Below are 12,150 nucleotides of genomic sequence, written 5' to 3'. Positions count from 1 at the left end.
AGACTTTTTTAAATAGATGTCCCTAACAGAGCAGCAAGTCTATAAATTCAAAAATAAAAATAACAAATAAGATTAATGTAAGTTCAAAAATATTTTATTAAAAGGCAACTGCAGGTACATTGACAAATTATTAAATCAACAGACAGGCAGACCAGAAAACATAAAACAAAGTAGGCATCATGGCTCACACCTGTAATCCCAGCACTTGAGAAGCTAAAGCAGGAAGATAATTGTTGAGATGCTGAGCTTTCCATAGTGAGTTTAAGGCCAGCCGGCATAACACAGCAAGACCTGTCTCAAAAATAAAATAAAATAGCTGGGTATGGTGGTGCCTGCCAATAATCTAAGCACTCAGGAGGGTGAGATAGGAGGATCAAGATGAATTGGAGGCCAGTCTGGGTTATATAAACAAGTTCAAGGCCAACCTGAACTATATAGCAAGACCCTGTCTCAAACCAACTAACTAAATAAATGAAAACACTTATATTAAAATGCACTTTTAGACACATGGGTCATTTCCCTTAGTTTTAATTTGCAACTATAAATGCACTAGTCAGAATTTTCCCTAGGGTTATCAGTTTTTTCTTATATGAATTATAACAGTATTTTAATGCAGAGCTACTCTTTCTCTTAGTTAACACTATAGACTTCTAACCAATAAGAGTCAGATTTGGGAAGAAAGGAAGAGCTGTACTGTGCTAGCTGGGATCTTTGCTTACTTCCTCTCCTTATTATAAAACCAAGTTTGAGCCCTGTCTACTACATTTGGAGAAAAATCAACCATTTAAAATCCTCTATTTTAGGCCAGGTGGGTGGCACAAGCCTGCAATCCAAGCCCTTGGGAGGCTGAGGCAGGAAGATGATTGTTTAGAGTTTGAGGTTTATAGTGAATTCAAGGCCAGCCTGCATAACAGAGCAAGATCCCATCTTAAAAAAAGCAAAAAACAGGTGCTGAATGTGTAGCTCAGTGGTTGTGTGCTTGCCTAGCATGCATGAGGCCCTGGGTTCAATCACCAGTGCCACATATGAGTAACCAACCAATCAATAAGCTTTAATACAGATACAAAGTATTTTTTTAAATCCTGCATTTTAAATTGGTCCCAAGTTTGTTAAGTGTAATCTTCTTTTTGTTTATTTATGTCTTTGTAAAATATAACCTAAAGGCAACATTTTGGAGAAAGACATTGAGTTACCCATAATTATTTAAGATGCACTACAAGCCTTTACAGTCTCCCTTGTGTACTTCTGAAAAGAGGTACAGAGAGATAGAAGAGAGAGGGCTGGGGATTTAGTTCAGGGGCATAAGCACCTATCTGGCAAGCGTGAGATCATGAGTTTGATCCCTGTACTCCTCCCCCCCAAAAAAGAAGAGAGAAAAACCAGGATCCTAGAGCTGTTTTTCTCTAGGAAGCCCAGCTCCTGTAGTCGAGCTGCCTGGGTAAGGTAGCTCTGTCCTGCTTTGTGTCCTGACATGGTTCAGGCATCCTGCTACTTGTGGAGGAATGTGATGCTCACACCCAGGACAAGTGTCCTAGATCCCAGCACACAGTTACTCCAGTCTTCATCAACAGATCCGGAAGGTGGAAAAGAGAAGTCATCTGCAGCAGTTGGGCAGAATCTCACCCCACATATCTTTATATCTGGAATCTGTAACATATGCAAGGAACCCATAAAGGGTTTGGAAAGTTTGGAGATGCCACTTAGCAACTATAAATCACATACTACTTTACACAGAGTGGGAAACTTGGAGTAAAATTATTGTAAGAACACCAAACTCAAATGAGGTAGAGAGAGGAACCAAGCTAACATTAACAAAGTGACCCCAGGGCTCCCCCAGAAAAGGACCCATAGGCAAGGTTGGCCAGGGAGCCCTAGGACCAGGAAGGTGGCACTGGATTACTGTGAAGGCCATGGGCCTCTGCTCCCGTGTGGTGGACACAGGAGGAGGCCACCTCTTTCTCACCTGGGAGGAGGCACAATCCTCTCTGGAGCCATGAGAAAATGTCCCGAGCTCCCTGGCTCCCACCAATCCCCGTCTTCCCTCCAACTCTGACTACCTAACCAGCTAACTAACTAACATCTCCACTAACTAATATAAAAAGTGAAAGGATTTGAGTTTTCTGACAGATAGAAGCCACAGGGTGGGAGAGAAGGGCCAAGAAGGGGATAGGTTTTCGGGGGCTCCTTCCCAGTTTGAGTCCACAGTTTCTACCACATCTGAGGACAATAGCTATCACTAAATGATCACTTGCACCTGTAGGGATCAGGCTATGGCCCCAGCCACCCAGAAAGGGAGCTGAGACATCTAGATCTCCTTTTGGCTGAAGTGTGGAGGATCCGAGGTATGCGGGATTTAAGGAGCAGGCTTCCTTGCCGTCCCAAGGCATCTCAGCACTGGGTTTCCAAACCAGCTATGAGCCACAGAGGGCACCATACCTCTGACCATCGCTGGTTAGAGAGCTGGGGCCTCAGCTCTGGTGCTTTTGTGTAGAAGCACTCATCTTTCTAGGGATGTGGAAACCTCTAACTGTGGGAAAGGAAAAAACTTAGGGCTGCAGAGGTTTGCGGGAACAGGGGTGAGGACATAAACTATGCTAATTCCTGCCTCATCTCCCAAATCCTGGGATTACAGGTGTGTGCTACCATGCATGGCACTGTTTTTTATTTTTTGCAGGGGTAGTCTTGCTAAATTGTCCAAATTGGGTTGGAATTTGCAATCCTGTCTCAACTGAAGCATTCTTTGGATTCTGCCAATCTGCTTTTTTATTTTAGGATTAGATTCCTGCTCTTTACTTTTTTTTTTTTTTTTTTTTTTTTTGGTACTGGGGATTGAACTCACAACTTCATGCCTGCCAGGCAGGTGCTTGTACCACTGAGCTAAATCTCGAGCCCTCTTTACTTCTTTAATGAAGCTAACTTATGGAATTTCAATATTTCTGAGGAGCTGGGTGTGGTGGCCCATGTCTGTATCAAGAGGATCACTGCGAGTTTGAGACCAGCCTAGAGTACACAGTGAGTTGAAGACCAGCCTGCACTGCACAGTGGACACTGTCTCAAAATCTAAACAGAAGCAAACATATATGTATATCCACATCTATGTCTATATCTATGTCTCTATATATTTCTGACCAATGGAAGCCATAGGGTGGGAGAGAAGGGATAAGAAGGGAATTGCTTCTGGGGGGCTCCTTAATTTTTATATTTATGGTAGACATTTTAACCACTATATATATATATATATATATATATATATATATTCCTGAGGAATTTGCAGTGTGAGGTATCTGGAAAGAAACAAAGGGGTCTAACCTTAATTAACAGATGCTGATATTCATCCCCTTAGGGAACATCAACTGGGTCCTGGGAGTTGAGGTGTTCTTAAAATTACATTTTTTTAATTGTGATTTTCTTGTCTCCTTTCTATCTGTCCTTCATTTTTTCTATCCTTCCTCACTCTGAGGTCCCAGGAAGGCTCCCACAGAGCTGCTGCAACTTGCACCAGGTTTTCACAACTACTCCCAGCTAGGAGTGCAGTTTCTAAGTGTTCACCCACACTGCTGCCACTCTTGGGAAACAGAGGTCAGGTGTGTTTAGGACACAGACTTCAGAGTCTGGCAGCTTGTATTTAGATCTTGCCTTTGCCCTATTCTAATTGTATGACCTTGAGTAAGATACTCTACCTCAGGCCCTTCACTATAAAATGGAGTCATTTGAAGTGCTTTTTCATAGAGTCATTGGGAAGATAAGATGATTCAATAATAAAGGACTTAAAAACAACACCTGCCCCATAGTCAATGCTATGTGTTAGCTCTGATTATGATTTGTCCTTAGAATTCTTTCATCATAGATAGGGTTTGCAAACAAGAGGAAGAGAGAAGCTGAGATGGGAGAGGAGGAGAAACAGGAAGCAGCAGTGACATGGAGAGGAACCCGGGGCTGGGTGCACACAGCCCTGGAGTGGGGTAGCGGTGACTGGCCACGCGTGGAGGCAACATGCCCTTTTCCACTTTTGTCAGCAGTGCTGCCAAAGCTCTGGAGAGAAAGGGACAGAGAGAAGGGAGGAGCCACCTCAGGTCTGGGGCAAGCCCCGGGTAAACTGGGTAAACGGTGCCTCAGACTGGCCCCACAGGGCCCGTGGGTGGGAGGCTGGAGGCTCCCTGCTGCGAAAATGACTTCTAAATCTGGCTTTGTCTGCCAGCCAGCCTCCTGACAGAGGCCACAGCCACCCCCCACCCGCCTATGGGACAGCCTCACTAGGCAGGCGTGGGGGCACAGCAGAACATGGCCAGTTTGGGGTAGCAAAGTTTAGTGCAACACAGGATCTGGGATAGCTGGTTCTTCCCACAGAAGCTCTTTCTACCCCAGTTAATATGCGCCAGAGGAGCCAGGAACCCTCTGGTCCTGACAGTTGTGGGAGAGCCCTGGGCATTCCTGAGATCAGCCACAAATGGGCAGGGGAAACGGAGGAGCAGAGCACCACTGGGGCTGCGGAGTGCATCAGGGGCAGGAGGGGGATGTGCATGCATGCACGAAGAAGACCAGAAGGTAGGGGGAAGCATGCGAAGTGCATCTGTGGGGAACAGCATCAGTTCTTCATTTGTTCACTTGCCCATTAAATACATATGTGAGGGTCAAGTGTGGTGGTGCACACCTGTAATCCTATCACTCTGGGAGGCTGAAACAGGAAGAACACAAGTTTGAGCCCAGCTCAGGCAGCTTAGTGACTTAAGAAGATCCTGTTTCAAACCAAAAATGAAAAAGGTCTAGGGATATAGCTCAGTGTGAAGGTCCTGCATTCAATTCCCAGTACTGCAACAAGCAGACTGACTAAGCTAAAATAAAATAAAATAATATGAACATGTATGCTAGGGTACAGAGGAGACTTGTGTGTATTTCTCCCTTCATCCAGTGTGATCAACTTTTTGACCTTCCTGAGCCACATAGAGAGAAAGGAATTATCCTGGGCCATATATAAAATATGCAATATAGCGAGTGTACATAAGTAACAAACTGCCTTTACAATTTTTAATTATAACACTAAAAAAAAAAAAAAAAAAAGGAGGCAAATGGCCTGCAAGCTGCAGGTTGAACACACCTGCTGGGAGTCCAGACTCTATGTGGGAAAGACAGGGAAGGAGTGTGGGAGAGGTGCTCACAGAGGCATCACTGTGCGGGTCGGCAGTATAATGGGTCTTCAGGAGCGCATTGCTGAAGGGACAGGAGGGCAGGACTGAGGCAGCAGCTCTCAGACTGGACTTGCAGGGTGTGACTTATACCCTCTGGGAGACAAGTTGCTGAGGATGCATATGCTGGTGAAGGAAGGATCCCACACGATGCCCCTGCTTCTGGGTGGCATAGGCTGGGCTCCCTCCCTGGAAACCTTTGGAACAAGATAGCCTTTTGTGAGCCCTTTGGTGGATGGATCTTCCATCCACCAGCCATCTGTCCATGCATCCAACCCTCTCATTTACTATCCATCCACATCGGGCCATCCCTCCATATCAGCCTATTGGTGCATCCAATTATTCTTCCATGCACCCATTCAGCCATCCATCCACCCATCTACCCATCCATTGTTCATTTAATAAGGGCATATGAACGTGGGTGTGGTGGCCCAGGCCCACACCTGTAATTCCAGCACTCTGTAAGGTTGGGGCAGGACGATCACAAATTTGAGCTCATTTGCAACTTAGCAACTCACTTTCAAAATAAAAAGTTTAAAAAAGGGGGACAGGGATTTAGCTCAGCAGCAACACAAGGACTTGCCTGTCAAGTGTGGAGTGATGAGTTAGATCCCGGTAGGGGGGGGGGGAGTTTTAAAAAGGCTACAGATGAGCCAGGCATGGTGGCTCACACCTGTAATCCCAGCACTTGGGAGGCTGAGGTGGGAGGATCATTGCGAGTTCAAGACCTGCCTGGGGCTACAAAGTGAGCTTAAGGCCGGCTTGAACTGCATAGTGAGACCCCGTCGCAAAAAGACAAAAAAAAGGCTACAGATGCAGCTCAATGTGAAGACCCTAGATTCAATCCCCACTTAAAAAATAAAGTATAGGGCTAGGGATTTAGCTCAGTGGCGTAAGCCCTCACGCTCACCTAGCAAGTATGAGGTCGTGAGTTTGATCCCTAGTACAAAAAAAAGAAAGAAAGAAAGAAAGAAATTACCTTAATTTCGGGCATGGTGGCTCACACCTGTAATCCCAGCACTTGGGAGGCTGAGGCAGGAGGATTGTTGTGAGTTTGAGACCAGCCTGGGCTACAAAGTGAGCTCAAGGCCAGTCTGAACTGCATAGAGAGACCCTGTCTCAAAAAGACAAAATAATAATAATAATAAGGCATATGATAGCCTAACCCAATGTAGAGGATGCTAAGAGAAAGAAAACAGAGAGCTCATGCTCTGGAAGCCCTACAGGAGTGCAGGTAACATCCAAGATAACCAGTGGGAAGGCATCACAGACTAGGTGCTTTGGGAACTCAAATGGACAAGACCATTATGCCAAGGGAAATGAAAAAGTCTCAATGGAGGAAAGCGCATTAGACAACTTATAGGTTTGTTTTGTTGTTGTTTTGGTATCGGAAGTCAAATTTAGGACCTTGAACTGCCAGGCAGGTGCTTATGCCACTGAGCTATATCCCCAGCTAGAAAGGGCCCTTACAGATAGGGGCCTTTACTAGGGAGATGGAGAAGGGAAAGAATGCATTCCAGGGTGTGGACAAGCACATAGCTTTCACAGGGAAGAGAAGCATTGGGGAACACAGAGGTGCAGAGGGGTAGAGTCCTGGGGAGATATGTGGGATTCTTTTTTATTTTTATTTTTTATTTTTTGGTACCGGGGATTGAACTCACGACCTAGCACCCACCAGGCAGATGCTTATACTGCTGAGCTAAATCCTCGGCCCTATTTATTTATTTATTTTTGAGACAGAGTTTCATTATACAGTTCAGGCTGGGCTTCAGTTCACTTTGTAGCCCAGATTGGTCTTGAGCTTGCAATGATTCTCCTGCCTCAGCCTCCCAAGTGCTGGAATTACAGGTGTATACCACCGTGCCCCGCCCACAAGATGATTCTTAAAAGCAAACATAAATCATTTGGATTTAATCTGGCCGCGGTGGCACATACCTGTAGTCCCAGTTATTTGGGAGGCTGAGGCAGAAAGTGGATCACTTGAGTTTTTGTTTTTGGTACCGGAGATTGAACTCACAACCTCGAGCTTGCCAGACAGGCACTTACTCTGCTGAACTAAACCCTCGGCCTCAGTGACAGTTTTTAAACCAGTGCCTCCTCAGTACCAATAAAATCTTTTCCCTGATGCTTGATTACGACCTTTGTTGAGCTTATTACTTGTGGAATCCCCTGCTGGATCATGATCATAGCATGAAGAGGTGCTAAGAAAATTCCGGCAGGGAAGGAACCAATGATAAAACTGCTACAGGAACGGAACATGATTGTGCAGTGTCAGATACATAGGAGAGGGGGAGCGATGAGAAGGACCTGGGATTGCTTCAGGCACTCTTCCAAGAAGCACCACAAGGTGGTGCTGTTCTGACCGCAGTTGTGAGTTGGTCAGGGTCTCTTCCTGTTTCTGTTGGTGAAGTGCCCATTCAACAACTGTCCAGGAGTGGTCTAGACGTCTCCTTCCAGCAAATCCTGAAAGAATGAAGAACCTGAGTGAAACTGTGGAAAGTAGAGCTGACAGACCAAAACCTCAATGCAAACACAAGCTTCATCCATCTAACCACTCATTAGACAGTGCCTACCAGGTGCCAGGTACAATGTTAGGCTGTTGTAAAAGCAGCAGTGACCAAGACATGGTTCCTGCCATCAAAAGCTCATCATGTATTCCTGCCCGAAGCTTCTCTTCTTGTCTCTTTCTTACACGCAGCATGCACACACGCACGCACACATGCACATGTGCACCCCTATTCCACCAACCACATCTCTTAACCCAGGAAGCCATCTACCCTTTGGCAATGCTCACATTTTCAACCAAGCTTCTGTCTGAGGATGCGCCATGGCCACATGAATGTTGATTCTTGGAAACTCTGTGACCCTTGAATGGTCCTCTTTAGATGGGTCCTCTTGTCCTTGCCCTCAGCTCTCTGACACATCCTTTCCTGTTCTTTCTCCCAACTTTTCCAATCATATCCACAGCTACTCTCCCAACTCTGCTAGCATTGGGATCTCCCCAAAGTAGGCCTGGTATAGGCTACAGTCTCCTAACACCCTAGAACTTTGGAGGCTATAGGCACACTAGGGTGTATTGGTAGAAGGATCCTGTGAGACCCTGGTGCTACCTACCCAGAAATGAAGAGTTGGAGGGTCTAGAAAACTAAAGACCCCAAAACAGGCCCCTCTATGGCCTATGGGCTCTGCCAGCCAAACTTGTCCTTGTCTTCTTTTCTCATCGACTTTGGGAGTGCCAGGCCTCTCCCTGGACACAACTGCATGGTGGTGGTGGATGTGAGAGACACTGGTTGAAGGTGGTGCACTGTGGTACGTTGTCCACTTTCCCAACATGCTCCAGGGCCCATCTTAGCCCTTGGCGGGTTTGGGAGAAGAAGAGAGGGAGGGCTGGTGCAGAGAGTGGAAGCCAGGCCCATCGAGGTCCCGGGAGTGAATGCTGCATTGTTGGCCAGGCCAGAGTCACAGATAATTACCTCAATTAGTGACAATGGGAGAGTAATAAATACAGGCTTAGTGTCTCCTACCCCACCAGGGCTCCGAAGATTAATCCAGGCTGACGGGCGGGCCCTGAAAGGCATGATGGACAATTCATTAAACTCCCCAAATGCCGCACAACCTGGGCGTGAAGGCTGAGTTAGCCCCCTGGGGGCTGTGCCTTTGTCCTGATTGTGTGTCTGCGCCACAGCAGAGCCGAGCAGCCCCCAGAGAGCGGGGAGGTGAGTGGGGCTCCCTCAGCCTGGCCAGGCGGCAGGGGGATTAGGCCTTGGTCCGGCCCTGGTTGCCCTGGCACACGGGCCCAGCCTGACTGGAATGTCCGTGGGGGGGAGCGGGCCGAGCGGAGGGGCGGGGCCGACAAGGTGGGGTAAGGGGGGCACACAAAACCAGGGGCAGGAGGAGTTAATTAGACGTCAGCCGAGGAGGGCGAGGGGCCACAATAGGGCTGAGGGGCCGCCAGGGACGGCCCCTTCACTTCCGAGGATTAATAGGGAGATAGGGAGGAGGGAGAAGGGAGGGGTCAGCCCTGGAGGAGCAGAGCTGGAACCTTCACAGGGTGGCATTGCCCCCTCTTGCCCAGCTGGGCACCTACTTGGCGAATGGCTTGGAGTCAGGTGGTTCTGGCAGGCTGGGCAGGTTCCCTCAGCATCTCTCAGAATAGCTCTTTCTTTGTCCCATGGCACCTACATGGGAAGACAGTTGCACAGAGGGGATAGGACTTCCTGTGTGTTGGGGAAGCGGAGGAGGTGGGCATGTTTAAGGGCTCTGCTCTCAGGCCTCTTTCCCAGTCTACTCCCCAGCACATAACCCACTGAGGAGAATCTGGACACTGAAGCTTTACTTTTCTGGACTACAAGGCTACCAGACTAAAGCTGGGACATCCAGGGTGGACTGTGGAGGCTGCAGCAGTAGTGAACTAAACATGCAGGGGGGCTGTGGCTGTGCGTGTTTGCATACACACAGGCTTCTGCTTGTGTGCACGGGTGAGCCTGTGTGCCCGGCCTGGCATTCAGCAAGCCCTAGGTAGACACCTGTTGAATGAATACAGAAGTGAATTTCTGTTTTGCTGATGGCAAGTCCTGTAGATATGAGAAAGAGAAGTGGCACTGGGCTGCACCATGACACAGAGCAGGTGGCTTTGGGCCCTTTCATGCTGAGTTTCCAGCGGTGATCCTAGGAAGATAGGGACACCATCTCTAAGGAAATGACCAAAGTCCAGAGGAAATGGAGCAGTGGTTCCTTTACCTGGAGAAGGAAAGGAGGACGACAGAGGAAAAGGAGAAATGGAAAGGGAAGAAGAAGAGAGGGAAAGAAGCCTTTTGGAAGCCCCACTTCCTCCTGGGCCTCCAAGAACCGGGCAGCCCGGCTCCTCCCCAGGAGCCACCCCACCCTACCCCTCCCAGGGGATGACAGGGGAGCGAGTTGGCGGCAGTTCCCCGGGCATATTTATAACCTGCTGCTCCTCACCAGCGTCTGCTTTTAGCCCAGACGGGGGAGGGGGCAGGAGGGTGGTCTGTCTCATGCTGGGCGCCCCAACTGGGTGTGGAAAGAGTGAGTAAGGGTGAGTGGTGGGCAGCTCTGCGTGGATATTCCTGCTCACACCACAGCCAAACAGCTTATTTTCTCCTCATTTTGTTATTTTTCTGCCTCTGGCCTGGAGAGCAGGACTGAGCCAGCCCCCGGGGGTTGGGGGAGGGCCCAGGACCCTAGGGTATTTGCAGCCCCACTGACAGGGTTTTTCCAGGGTGCGTGCGGCAGGGTGTGAGCAGTGCTGGCTTCTGATCCCCAGGACGGTGCGGTGCGTGGCCTGCCGCCTCAGTCCTCTCAGCTTTTCCACACCCCCTCCCAGGATATTTCAGGAGGAGTCCCTCCCTCACTTACTGAGGCCAGCCTTGGTGTGTCCAGGGTCCCTGCCTCAGACCCCTCTGGAGGTGTGGCACCTGTAGATCAGAGGTGGGTGGGAGCCGGAGCATCACACACATTGCTGACAATGATGACAGGATCTCATCGCCACCACTCTGAGCCACTGTGGACTCAGAGACTTTTGTGAGACTCTTTCTAGGCAGAGTCACTTTTCTCCTCAGAATCTTCCCGCTCTAGCTGTTTGTATGAATAGCACAGATGATGGTAGTAACAAAGCAATTAGGTCCTATGCAGTGTGTTGTAGATCCTACAGCTTCTTTTACTGGTTTTTTTTTTGGGGGGGGTGGCAGTTCCTGAGGATTGAACCCACAACTTTGTAGGTACTACCTACTGGAAGCATTCTACCAGTGAGCCACACTCCCAGCCCTTTTACTTACTTTTTGTTTTACTAGTGCATGCCCTATTAAGGTTCAGCCTTATTCTGCACTTTTTTTTGCATCCTTTCTCTTTGAAGTGCCAGTCCCTGAAAGACTGAAGGCCTCCATGCTAAGGTTTAGAACTGGAAGTCTGTCCTTAAACTTCATGCAGGTACAGAGGATGTTACACTTAAGTAAGGCTTCATTGCACTCCCTCCACTATTCTGATAAAATCTGCCAAAATATGGATCCCTTGGCTGGACTGTAAACTCCTCTAGGGCAGAAACTATGACTTGTACTTCATAGTAGCACCAGCACTGGGCATACGCCTGGTGCAGAAGTGTCAGGGAATGTCCAAATGACCCTAGGTTTTGCACAGTCGCCTCATCTGCCTGAATGATAAGCAAGATAACATCCCTGTTTAATGGCCAGGTTAATGGAGGCTGAAAGTGCAAGAGATGTGCTAAATGTCTAGTTAAGGGGAGAAAATGATTTATCGCTTTCCTTTGCTCCTCTTCCAGCTCCTGGAAGAAGCAGAAAGCCTGTCAGCTTGGCTCAGAGCACCTGACTTCCAGGTCTGAAAGCTCCAACTCTTGGAGTTAGGTGAGAGTGGTGAGAGATGGCTGCTGGTCCTAGACCCCCTCCCTGAGCCTCACTCCCTATCCTGTCCAGCAGAGGCCTAGGCTTTCGCTCTCACTCTGCCAGCCCAGTAACTTCCTGAACCTGGGGATAGGATCTAATATCTCTTTGGATTATAGACTGGTCATTCACTGTGGAATGCTCTTTACTGGAACCCCAAAACCTTTCTGGGTCAATAAAGTTTTTATTCCTTCCCCTAGGATGTTCATCAGAGCTTTGATAGTGCTCACTCAGCAGAGGGAGAGTGAGGGAAAGGGATGTCATCCTAGGGTTGAACAGAGGTCAGGGATTTAGCTCAGTGGCATAAGCACCTGCCTGGCAGGCATGAGGTTGTGAGTTCAATCCCTGATACAAACAAATAAAACAAACAACCCTAGGATTGAACAGTCCTGGCTCCACTCCCTCTTCCCCCATATATATCTCAAAGGCTGACAGGGTCACAGTTCATACATCCAGGTATGAGCAGCAAGCCCAGTAAAGGAATCCCAGAGAGAGAATAAAGTTTTCAAATTGGTTGGAACCAGTTTTTGCCCTTGAAGTTGTAGACAGCTTCA

The sequence above is a fragment of the Cavia porcellus genome, unplaced genomic scaffold (genome assembly GCF_034190915.1).
Source record: "Cavia porcellus strain 051 isolate PalLab524CR breed Dunkin Hartley unplaced genomic scaffold, mCavPor4.1 scaffold_8, whole genome shotgun sequence".
NCBI classification, from domain to species: Eukaryota; Metazoa; Chordata; class Mammalia; order Rodentia; family Caviidae; genus Cavia; species Cavia porcellus.
The sequence above is the reverse complement of the archived record's forward strand: the minus strand, read 5'-3'. Positions refer to the sequence as shown.